General features: G+C 33.3%; 1 long non-coding RNA gene across 1 annotated transcript; it reads left to right on the top strand.

The window, feature by feature from the left end:
* The first annotated feature begins 356 nt into the window (after nt 1-356).
* On the top strand, nt 357-4,957 carry LOC144581617 (uncharacterized). Its single transcript, XR_013532674.1, has 3 exons — nt 357-509; nt 3,298-3,433; nt 4,685-4,957. It is a non-coding gene; the product is annotated as an uncharacterized LOC144581617 (long non-coding RNA).
* Nucleotides 4,958-12,295: the final 7,338 nt, after the last annotated feature.

A 12,295-nucleotide genomic window follows, 5' to 3' on the forward strand; every position in this document is an offset into this window, starting at 1 on the left:
AATAATGACATAAAAAAGGTTGCGAATTCTCTCTGCAGACGCAGCTTAACTATTTAGCTGTTGTAGCTCTTCAAAATAGAAGGGCCCTGAATTTGGGGGCCTGAATTTGCTAACAACAGAGAGAGGAGGAACCTGTCTCTTTTTAGGAGAAGAATGCTGCTGCTTTATAAAATAATCAGGTATTGTCTTAAAAAAGTTAAAGAACTCAGGGACTGAATAAACACAGGGCTAAACACCTTCAAAAAACAGGATCATGGAGCTTGTTTAACAACTGGCTGTCCTGGCTTTACCCTTTTCTAGATCCGTTTATAACCAATCTACTATTGCTGGACTTTGGGCCTCTCATCTTTAACCTTCTTGTCAAATTCATTTCTTCTAGAATTAAGGCCATGAGGTCACAAATGGTCCTGCAAATGGAACCCTGGATGTCATTAGCTCATGAGTTCTGTCATGGACCTCTGGATCAACCTGCACCCCTGGAAGATGACCCTCTGGAGGAAACCTCAACTGTAAGGCCCTTTCTAGGCCCCAATTCAGCAGGAAGTAGTTAAAGAGCAATTGATGCCTGTGTCCCAATGGCAGTTGGACTTTCCTGTTCAGACAAGGGACTGAGGGACTGTGTTAAGGAAAAAAACTTCTCTTCCCAGGTCCACCAGGGGTGTTGTTTCAAAGGCAAGAGTTTCCCAGTGCCACACTTCCATCCACATCCCCATCCAGAAACATAAAGTTATTTGTCTCGTTTTCCAGTGTAGGCTAGGTAGAGGAATCCAGGTGGGCTTCTTTGTCCAAAAAGCCTGCAGAAATCTCTGGGAGGAGGGGGCTAGGATGTGGACCAAGCAGCCAATCTGGTGTCAGAGTCAAAGATCAATCACTCCAAAGGAAGTTTGAAAGCACTCTTCTCATTGGATGAGAACATGAATGAGGAGGAAGTAACTCCAGGATTAAACTCCAAGACTCCTTACCTGTAGAGATATACCCTCTGAATTCCCCTCCCACAATAGCATGTGAGCTCTGTCTCTGTCTTTCTGTCTCTGTCTGCCAAAGAAATTGCTTTTTCTGCAAAACTCTTTGGGTCCATGATATTTATTTGAATGGTAAGCTCACCACACCTCCAGGACTGTTTTCCCCATTCTTTAGGGTAAGAGGCCAAGGACCTTGGCAGGTTGGGGAACTGGGAGCATCTTCAGGATGTCCCACTCCCTCCCCTGGCTACAATACCCACATTGTCTTGATTACTGTAGTTTTATTATAGTATTGAAATAAAGATAGAATTAGTCCTCCAACTTGGTTTTGCTTTTGAAAGTTCCTTTCAAAAGCTCTTCTAGATCCTTTCTATTTCCATATGAGTTTTACAGTGAGTTTATCAATTGCTCCAAAACAGCCTGAAGGGATTTTGATTGAGATTATTTTAAATGTATTGATTAGTTTGGAGGTAATAGATATCTTAGTGATACTGAGCTTCTGACACATGAGCACAGTGTAGCTCTTCGTTTATTTATGCCATCTTTAGTTTTCATCAGGAGTGTTTCATAGTTTTCCCTATACAGGTCTTTCACAGCCCTTGTCAGATTTTCTCCTATCTTAAAGATAAAAAAATTATTTTATATTACTTTTAGATATTTGTATATCAAGGAAAGACAATGAACTAAGACAAAGAGAAAATTGGGAAGAAATATTCACATAATATCACTTCTAGAAGTTGTGATAGACATATATGTTAGAAATTCAACTAGAAAATTATATATTAATAGTTTGCTGTTCTAAATGATTTTTATATAAAATTTGTTTTCAGCTGCCTGTGTTTTAACTATATTAGAATCTGTTGCATACATAACTTTCTTATATACATTCCTCAAACATAATTATATTGACTTATAATCTTCCTTCAGTTAAGTTTATAATAATCTAGAATTTCTTTTATATATAAAATTTTATTATTTGACCTTTTACTATTAATCAAATCATCACTATATTTATTTTATAAAATAATAGTGTGAATAAAATTTCTCAGTGATCGTATGCAATTTTTTATATACAATTTTTATTTTACTTAATTCAGTTACTATCAGTTATCGAAGTTATATTTTTCTTACTTGCAATTACTTTTTAAAAAGTGGATGTTTTGCCAGTCTCATTATTTGCACACGTGGCAGGTAAGAGAATATCTTTATAAATGAATAAAAGAAATGACTATAAAACCAGAACCATATAACACTGGAAGTCTGCATGGTAATAAGCCAATTTTTGTGGAAATGAACTCATTAATGCTAAATTTTTGCTGACTTCCAACTGATCTAAAAACTGCTTTGCAAAATTCAAAAGGCACTTCATGAATTGTAGAAAAGATGAAGAAAAAAGGGAATGAACCAACTATTACCAAGCATACTTCACTCATTTGCCTTCCAACGAACTCCCCTATAATCTATAGCTGAGAGCTGGGGGAAAAAATGAATAAAATTGATGAGGGTGAAAGAAGGGTTCTATCAGAGTTTCACCAAAAGCCTCTTGTTGAGCAGTGCAAAGCAGTTTAAACATGAAGTGCAGCTGGGCTTTGAATATTTGTTAGATTTTATTGTACCTTTCCTTGCACTTGCCAATTTTTATACATTTGTCACAAAAATGTCATATTGTCCTAAGAGTGGGATGTAGACACTGGAGGGGGCAAATTAAGAAATGAAATAGAATTTGGAAAAAGATAATTATACAACAGATAGAAGGTTTTGAGAAAAAAATATCACGTTTGTTAGACTAGTTATGTAAAAGTCATTTAAAATACTTGATCAAATTAATAATTATCTTTTATAAACATTCATAGGTTTATAAGCAGGAAAAAAACTTAAAGATAATTAAAGATGTTAGTTTCCTATAATAATAATTATTTTTATTAAAATACCCTTGAATGTATATGGTCTATTTTAAAGGACACAAAATTTCAATACATGTTAAAAGATAATGGATCTCAAATATAAGGTTTTAAACATCTTCATAATCAAAACAATTAAAATTTTGATTTTTCTTTTTCATTGTATTTTGAAAATATGATGACAAATTATTATTTTGCCACACTTATTTACAACCTGTTTTCTCAAAGAAGTAGATCTTTGAAAAAACAGGTTGTAAATAAGTGTGGCAAAATAATAATTGTATCCTTTTATGTCCGAAGTATGGCTGATTTAAAACAGAGAGAAGCAAACTGCCATTCTAACAGAAGGTATTCTCAGTTAAGGGGCCAATATTGTTTCTATTTATTGTTTATATTCTTCACCCTTAAATTCAAGTAATAAATTGTTGTCATAGGACAGTTATTACCTCGAGAAGAACCTTACAATTAAGCTCAAGACCTCCAAGAAGCTATTAAAATTAACGGAGGAGCCAAATGTGGGGCAGAACATTTCTGGACATCAAGTTGACCGGCTAACATTTCCTGGAACAGGTACTTTTCTGCTTTCCACAATAAATATACAAACCAAAAGTGTAAAATACCTGTCTAACAGCAAATTCAAATAGGATTGGAAGCCGAAGGGAGATACACTTATCCAAATTTACTAGTTAAGCTAATTGAAAGAAAATATTCCATTCATTTTTTCGCCTAAGTTTATTTGATAGTTAGTTTATCCCTTTGAAATCCATCAGTATCTCATATACCATAAAAGAAAAGTAAAAATTGTTTGACATTTATCTACCATATGCAATTCAACTGGTTAGACCTTCAAGAAGGAGAAAGTTAATGTTAAGGAGAAATTTATTATCTCTAGGATAATTAATAAATTTGTCAGGAGTTTACTATATTCTTCACAAAGATATAAGTGCTATAGAAGAAACTTAATTAAAATTTAAGTTACAAGGGAGCCACAGAGCACATAACGGAGTTTTTGTTTTTGTTTTTGTTTTTGTTCTGCAATAGCACAAAGGGATTTTAATGCAAGAGATAGCCATATCAATTGGCTACTTATGTCTACATAAGACTTCAAAATAAAAGTAATGGTAATTGGTCAAACAAAGGCAAAGATATGAAAATCGTGTAATGTTTTCAGAAAATGGTGATTCAAATTATGTTGTTTAAAATAGATTTTTAAGGAATTATTGGAAAAATTGGGATAAAATTTTTAATAACTGGTATGTCTTCCATGAACTGGTGTGCAACAGATTTTAAATTTTATATTATTTTTGTTATAGACTAATTTTATGAGGTTTATTTTCTCCTATATTTATCTACCTTTTCCTGTTTCTCAATAAAGATTTACTGATACCTACAGTAAAACTTTGCCAAAGACAGGTTAGTTACATTTTCCCAGTTAATTGAAACAAAATATACTGTAGAGAGTTCATCAGCACATATTCTGGAGAAATTTCTTTCTTTTTTTGTATTTCTTAATTGGCAATCCAACACAAATCAGAGTTATCACATCTTATTTCTACACTTGAAAAATCATAGCAGCAAAACTCTATTTGTTTAATGACTACTAATTTGCATCATTCCCATAAAATTATCCTGCTCGCCCAAGTTGTTTCTTACCTTTGATCTGCTGATAGAATACAGTTGGATCTTTCAGCCCTCACCTAGAAGAGTCCCTATTTCCCTTCTGAGCCACCTTTTAAAAGAGGTAATTATATTTAGAACTCCAGAGCCAAAAATGGTTTATTTCTGATAAAATAATTCAGATTAATTTTATTTTCCCTTTAGAGTGAAGAGGACTTGACTGAATCGTATTTTAAAGATGCTTTGGATTCAAACACTTTGAGTTTATGAGCCTAGACTCAGTTTCATTGCAACTGTAAACTTGGGAAGAGCATCCAAAAGTACAAAAATAAACAAAAACATAGAAAAAATGAAAAGTCACAAAAGATAAACAACAGACAATAGGAAAAGCCAATCTAATGTTTTCAAGATTCATTCACTGTGTTGTATGTATCAGTGACCCATTTTTTATGATGAATACAATTTTATTATATAAATAAGTTACATTTTATTTATTCATTGATGGAAACTTTGCATTGTTTTCACTTTATGGTTATGTTATAATAACCAGTGATGCTTTGAATCTTGTTGTGTGTTTGTGTGTGTACATGTTTCCGATCTTGGGTTTATACCTAATAGCAGAATTGATAGATCAGATGTTAACACTATGTATAACTTTGTGAAGTAATTCTAAACAGATTTCCAAGATGACTGTGCCATTTGGCAATCCCACAGTAATGCATGAGTCCCAATTTATCCATATCATCTCCAACACTTACTTTTCATTTTTTTGATTAGGTAACCTATTGTGTAGAAAATGGTATATCATGGTTTAACCAATTATATGGGGCTTTTTTTTCACATGCTTATTGGGCATTTATATACATTACATTATTTGGAAAAACATCAATTCAAATCCTTAGTTTTTTTTATGATTCTACTATTTGTGGTCAGGCACAGTGGCTCACATCTGTAATCCTAGCACTTTGGGAGGCTGAGGTGGGCAGATCACTTGAAGTCAGAAGTTAAAAACCAGCCTGGACAACATGGTAAAACACCATCTCTAATGAAAATACAAAAATTAGCCAGACATAGTGGGGCATGCTTGTAATCCCAGCTACTTGGGATGCTGAGGTGGGAGAATAACTTAAACCCAGGAGGCGAAGGTTGCAGTGAACCGAGATTGCACCACTGCACTCCAGCCTGGGTGACACAGCAAAATTCCATCTCAGAAGAAAAAAAAAATGTGCCATTTTTCTTTTTGCTGTTGAGTTGTAAGAGTTTTAATATATTATAGTATACATATATTATAGTATACATATATACATTTTAATATATTATAGTATCATATATACATTTTAATATATTATAGTATACATATATTATAGTACTCACTAAAGTTAGTGAATACTATTTTAATGAATGTTTTTTTTATTGCTTGTGGTTTCATATCATATCTAAAAACCATTGCCTCATCCAAGGTCAAAGAAATGGATGTACGGTGGAGAAAATAAATATTAAAAAAGAAAAATAATCATGCCTACATATTTTTCTAATAGCTTTGTAATTTTAGCACTTATATTTATGTATTTAATCTATTATCAGTTAATGTTTTCTATGTTATGAAGTACCATTCCAAATTTATTCATTTGCACATGAGTTTCCATTTGCCCTGGCACCATTTGTTGAAAAGACTTCTTCCATTCATTGGATTTTCTTGGCTACTCGGTTGAAAATCAACTGACCATTAATGTAGAGTTTATTTCTGGACTCAGAATTCTAGTTCATTAATTTCCACCTACACTGTGCTACTAACACGATATCTTGATTACTGTAGCTACATAGTGAGTTTTGAAATTGGGAATTATGAGTCCTCAAAATTTTTCTTTATTTTCAAGAATTTTTGGCTATTGTGGGTCTCTTGCATTTTCAGATAAACTTTTCTATCAACCTGCCAATTTCTTCAATAAAGGAAGCTGGGATTTTGATAGGGATTGTGTTGAATCTGTAAATCAACTTTAAAATAATTCAGTGAACATGAGATGTCTTCCCATTTATTGATTACTTTTAATACTGCTCTGTAGCTTTAAGTATGCAAGTCTTGTACTTCCTCTGTAAAATACATTATAACTTTTTGTAAAAAATGGAAATGTCTTAATTTTACTTTTATATTTTCATTACTCATGTATAGAAAGTGATTTTTGTATCTTGATCTTATATCCTGCAATAATGCTGAACTCATTTATTATCAGGTTGGTGCAAAAGTTATTGTAGTTTTTGCAATTACTTTTAGTTCTTATGATTTTCTACATATAAGATCATGTAATTTGCAAAATAATATAGTCTTAGTTCTTCCTTGGGTTTTATATCTTTTAATTGACTATTTGTTTTAGCTAGGACCTCCAGTATAATATAGAAATGATAAACCTGTGGAGATTTCTGTTAGGATGAACTTTTTCTCATACTTTGGTTTTGAAGCAAGCAAGTTACAATAAGCTAAAGGAGTTAAGTTGAACATAGGCCTCTGGATACTGATGCTTATAAAAAATGATATTCAGAGAGGATCAGAATCAGTGGGCATTATTTTCTGATTAACCATATGGCAGTCTCCACTAGAGAATTCTATATTTTCTCTTACTTTTCTATAACAAAATCAAATGAAGGGCTTTATATAAAAAAATTACTGAGTCAAGGTTATGGTATATAGTGTTTCCTTTGTTGTTATCAATGTACACAATATTTAACTGGCTTATGTTAGGTAATACAATAAAACTATTTAACTAATTATTATTGACAATACTAGAAAAGAATATGTGGCCCACATTATTCCAAACTCTTAAACAGTGATTTTACTGACATTTAACTTGAAGTTAGTTTTAATACGGGTGTAAATTTTTTCTCCCCTAAGTAACTAATTTGATTTTATTACTATCATTGGGGTTTGCTTTAAGATAATTTGTAGCCATCCATTAGTAATAGATTTGGTAAATAATTTTGACCATAACCCATGCTGTGTCCTCCCTGTGAGATTTACATGGTCTTTTTCTTTGCCATTTTTTTCTATGCCATTTATTTTCCAAGTGATTTTTTTCAATGTCTCCTTTTGTACTCTATCTATTTAAGTCACTTTCAAAGTTTGCTGAAACTAAGTGAGACACCTATAAATAAACAAGAAGAACAACAAAAAATCTCGAAAGCACAGAGTATAAACTAACAATCATGACAAGAAACATATTACTATTTCCATCTCAAAATGATAAATGCTTTACAAAGGTAAGGAAACTGATTTCCCAGCCTTTTTCATTCTTTCTTCCCTCAAATCAGTCTGCCAGTAAGCATTACTGTGGATTTTGCTTGAATTCAAACCCTATATGGTAATTAACACTGGTGGATATGCTGCTTTGATCAACATATCTTGCATATAATATGCAAAAATATCCATATTATGTTGTATATGTATATTTTAATAAATGAATATGCAATTGAATTTGATCAGTGAAAAATATAAAAGGCTTCATCCTTGAAAAAAATAATCTATTTTCAAGTTGTGTTTAAGAAGGTGACAGAGATCTTAGAGTCAGTGAATCAAGTCAAATGGCATAAGAAGCTGAAAATAATGAACGGAGCAACAGAAGGAAAAATGATTTTCCCTCAGCACAACCATTTAAATAAATTGAATACACTATCAGAAAGGCAGTGTGCTATTTTCAGGACTTAGAAATTGTCAGAACAGCCCTTTCTAGATTTGCTTCAAGCTGCTGGCAGTCTCATTCCATTCACCCATTAGGCTGACGATGAAAAGCAAGCCAGGTGGCTTATGTATGCATTCAAAAACAAAGTTGTTTTATCCAAATGTGAGAATGGACAAGAAGCGAAAATAGTCCTGTGATCTGCAAATGAGAAAGAGACTTCTTTCACAAAAGAATTCTCACACTGAAAAAAAACCTCTTGAAATACAGAAGAAATTTTTACTTGTTTACTTGGCAGGAGAAGAACTTATCTGTATTGCCTTTACAAGCTTCTAAAGGCTGAGTATATAGATTATTTGTAAAAGTGTAAAGGTAACATTTGAAAGACTTGCCAATTAACTTTTAACTAGTCCTAATGTGTGCCACTTTAAGTCAAATGGACAATTACTTCAAGATAATATATATTTCCTGCTACCGATGACTAAAACCATAGATAAAGCAAAACATGGAATTTTGAGTGTGAATACGCACACTATAAATGAAGAGATGTATCTATGTATAAAGACACACCTACACATACAGTTTGAAAGTCACTTCTTTTCTTCACAATATTACCAACTAAAAAACGTAGACTACCTGGATTTTAGAATTTATCCTAATTGAGAAGACATACGATTTAAAAGCCCACGTTTGCTGCAACATTGACAAAGTTTAATTGTGACGACCTTATTTAGTATTTATAAAATGCTTGGTTTTAAAAGGCAAAGAAAAAATAGTTCTGACTCCTAACTCATAAAACCAAAATGAGTACCTCTTATAGGCACATGCTTCACAGAGCTCCCTCAGTCTTCTCCATTATACATGGAGCAGTTACGCCTTCCAGACAGAAACGATCATTGCTTGCCCTGTTGGAAGTGTGAGTACATAATAACATGAGGACATTTGTAAAGGTGGGACAAAATGTTCCAAGAGAGAAAAAGAAAAAGAAGACCTCCCAGATAGAATTTGCAGAAGGGAAATAACGTATCCCGCTATTGGTTTTCGCCTCGCAAATATGACAATTCATGGACATTTGGAATTACGATTCATACTTGAAACATAATGGTTAAAGAAAGGAAAAATACTACAAGATCGATTTCATAGTATTAAAATACTTATTTCAAAGTTTTTGGGAACAAGTTCAATAACTAAAGAGTTCTTTAAAAGAACAAAATTAAACAGTAGTTTAGGGTCAGATGATTTAGCACTTTTGATTGTTAAAAGGTTAAATGAATTGTGGGTGTGCACCTTGTTCTAAGACTGCATTGTGCAAGACATATTGAAATTTTTGCTCTGTCACTCTCTACCTTTTGATCCGTCTGCCAGTCCTCTGTCAAGACTAATGTAACATTAAACTTCTGACATTGAACTGTTGAGAATTTCCATCTTGTCTGTTATTGTACTATATTATGGGAAGGTTTCTCCATCTTTACACAAAGTAATCCATGGGAAAAAAACTCTGTATATTTCTAAGCTGTTTCAATGTAATAAAGTGGATATGAAAATTTCAAACAAGGCTGGAAACTGCTGAGTTTGAGTCCAACACCTATGCATTTACCATTTAACCATTTCCCTCTGAGGTTTTGCTACCTCTAGGGTGCAGCCAGGAATCAGTGTCATCATCGCTGGTAAGAATCACAGATGTTAATCCTTTCTTCACTATTGGGATTTCTCACTTTGTACTTACTTCCCCCACATTCTCTGCTTTCTTTCAACTGCTCTAGAACAGAGTGTATTCTTCCCTCACTGCGTTGAACATTTATGAAAACAAAATGTTCATTTAACTTATGTTTCTCCAAACTCTTGGATGACAAAGAATCAGAAATCCCAACTACATATGTAACCTGAGGAAGAAGAAAACATGGAAAGACAAATAATAATGTAATATTTTATTAAGTGGTCCTGCCACAAATATATTATAACTTGGAAATACACTTTCACTTTAGAGTCTCATGTTGCCAAATTTCATGTTTGAAGTTTCACAGGATTGTTAAGCTCTATTAAAACCTGAGGGTGCCTAAGTTCTACCTACTTTACTTCACTGTATTATCTTTACTTTAGAAATTTTATAAGGACAAGGAATTCAGCTATTAAAAAATAAAAGAGATAGAACATGGGTTTTTAACTCACATGCATTGCTTTCACACCTCACTGCTTTAATAAATCATATTTATACACACACACACACTCAAGGTCACAATGCATAGCTATTATATATTTCCAGCATTCCCACAGATACTGTGAGACCAGCTTTCAGACCAATATTGTGATATTGTATAAATATCACAATAAAGTGAGTCACACAAATTTTTGGTTTTCCAGTTCATGTAAAAGTTATGTTTATAATATACTGTAGTCTATAGCATTATGTCTAAAAAATGTACATACTTTAATTAAAAAGTACTTTATTGCTCAAGAATACTAACAAGCATCTGAGCCTTCAGTGAGTTGTAATTTTTGCTGGTGGAGGATCTTGCTTTGGTGATAATGGCTGCTATGGGGTGGTGATTACTGAAGGTTCAAGTGGCTATGGAAATTTCTAAAAATAAGACAACAATGAAGTTTTCTATGTCAATAGACTCTTCCTTTCACAAAATATTCTCTACAGACTGCTATGCTGTTTGACAGCATTTTATCAACATTAAACATTGTTTCAGTATTTGAGTCAGTATGTTCAAACTCAATCAATGCGTTATCAACTAAGTTTATGTAATATTCTAAATTTTTTGTTGTACTTTCAACAATGTACATAGAATCATCATCGGTAGTAGAAGCTGTATCATGAAACCATTTTCTTTGCACATTCATGAGAATTAACTCTTCATCTGCTCAATTTTATCATGAGATTGTAGCAATTCAGTCACGACTTTAGACTCCCCTTTTAAATCTAGTCTCCTGTTTCCACCACATCTGCAGATACTTCCTCTAAAGAAGTCCTGTAATTCTCAAAGTCATGGATGAAGGTTGCAATCAACTTCTTGCAAACCATTGTTAATGTTGACATTTTGACTTCCTCCCATGAATCACAAATATTTTTAATAGCCTCTAGAATGATGAATCCTTTCTTATTGAAGTATAAATTATGGAAGTGAAGGATTTTAATTAACTTTGCCCTGATCCATCAGAGGAATCAGTATCTATGGGAGCTATCTCCTTACAAAATGTATTTTTTAATAAAGAGACTTGAAAGTTCAAATGACTCCTTAATCCATGGCTACAGAATGAATATTGTGGTAGCAGGCATGAAAACAACATTAATATCCTTGTATATCTCCATCAGAGGTCTAAGGGTAACCAGGTACACTATCAATGAGCAGTACAAATTTGAAAGAATTTCTGTTTTCCTGAGCAGTAGGTCTCAATAGGGAGCTTAAAAGGTTCACTAACGCTGTAAACATCAGCATTAGTGATGCTAAACATCATCCAGGCTTTGATGTTCTTATTACAGAGCATAGACAGTCAATTTAGAATAATGCTTAAAGTTGAGGGCTTTTGGAATGGTAAATGACCATTGGCTTCAACTTAAAGTCACCAACCACATTAGCTCCTAACAAGAGTCAGCCTGTTCTTTGAAGCTTTGAAGCTAGGCATTGACTCTACCTCTCTAGCTATGAAAGTCCCAGGTTCCATCTTCTTGAATTACAAGGCTGTTTCATCTACACTGAAAATCTTCTGTTTAGTGGAGTCATCCTCATCAATGATCTTAGCTAGATCTTCTAGATACCTTCCTGCATCTTCTACATTCAGTACTTGCCATTTTATCCCTGTACTTTCATGTTATAAAGATGGCACCAGTGCTTAAACATGATGAACTGACTTCTGCCAGTTTTAAACATTCCCTCTGCAGCTTCTTCACCTAAGCCATTAGTAAGTTGAAGGGAATTAGGAGCCATACCCTGGATCGGGCTTTGGCTTAAGGAATGTTATGGCTGGTTTGATCTTCTATCCAGACAAAGAAACTTTCTCCATATTAGCAATACGGCTGACTTGCTTTCTTCTCATTCATGTGTTCACTGGAGTAGCAGTTTCAATTTCCTTCAGTAACGTTTCCTTTGCATTCACCACTTGGCTGACTAGCACAAGAGACTAGGCTTTAGGCTTATCTCAG

Source organism: Callithrix jacchus, chromosome 2 (genome assembly GCF_049354715.1).
Source record: "Callithrix jacchus isolate 240 chromosome 2, calJac240_pri, whole genome shotgun sequence".
Classification (NCBI taxonomy): Eukaryota; Metazoa; Chordata; class Mammalia; order Primates; family Cebidae; genus Callithrix; species Callithrix jacchus.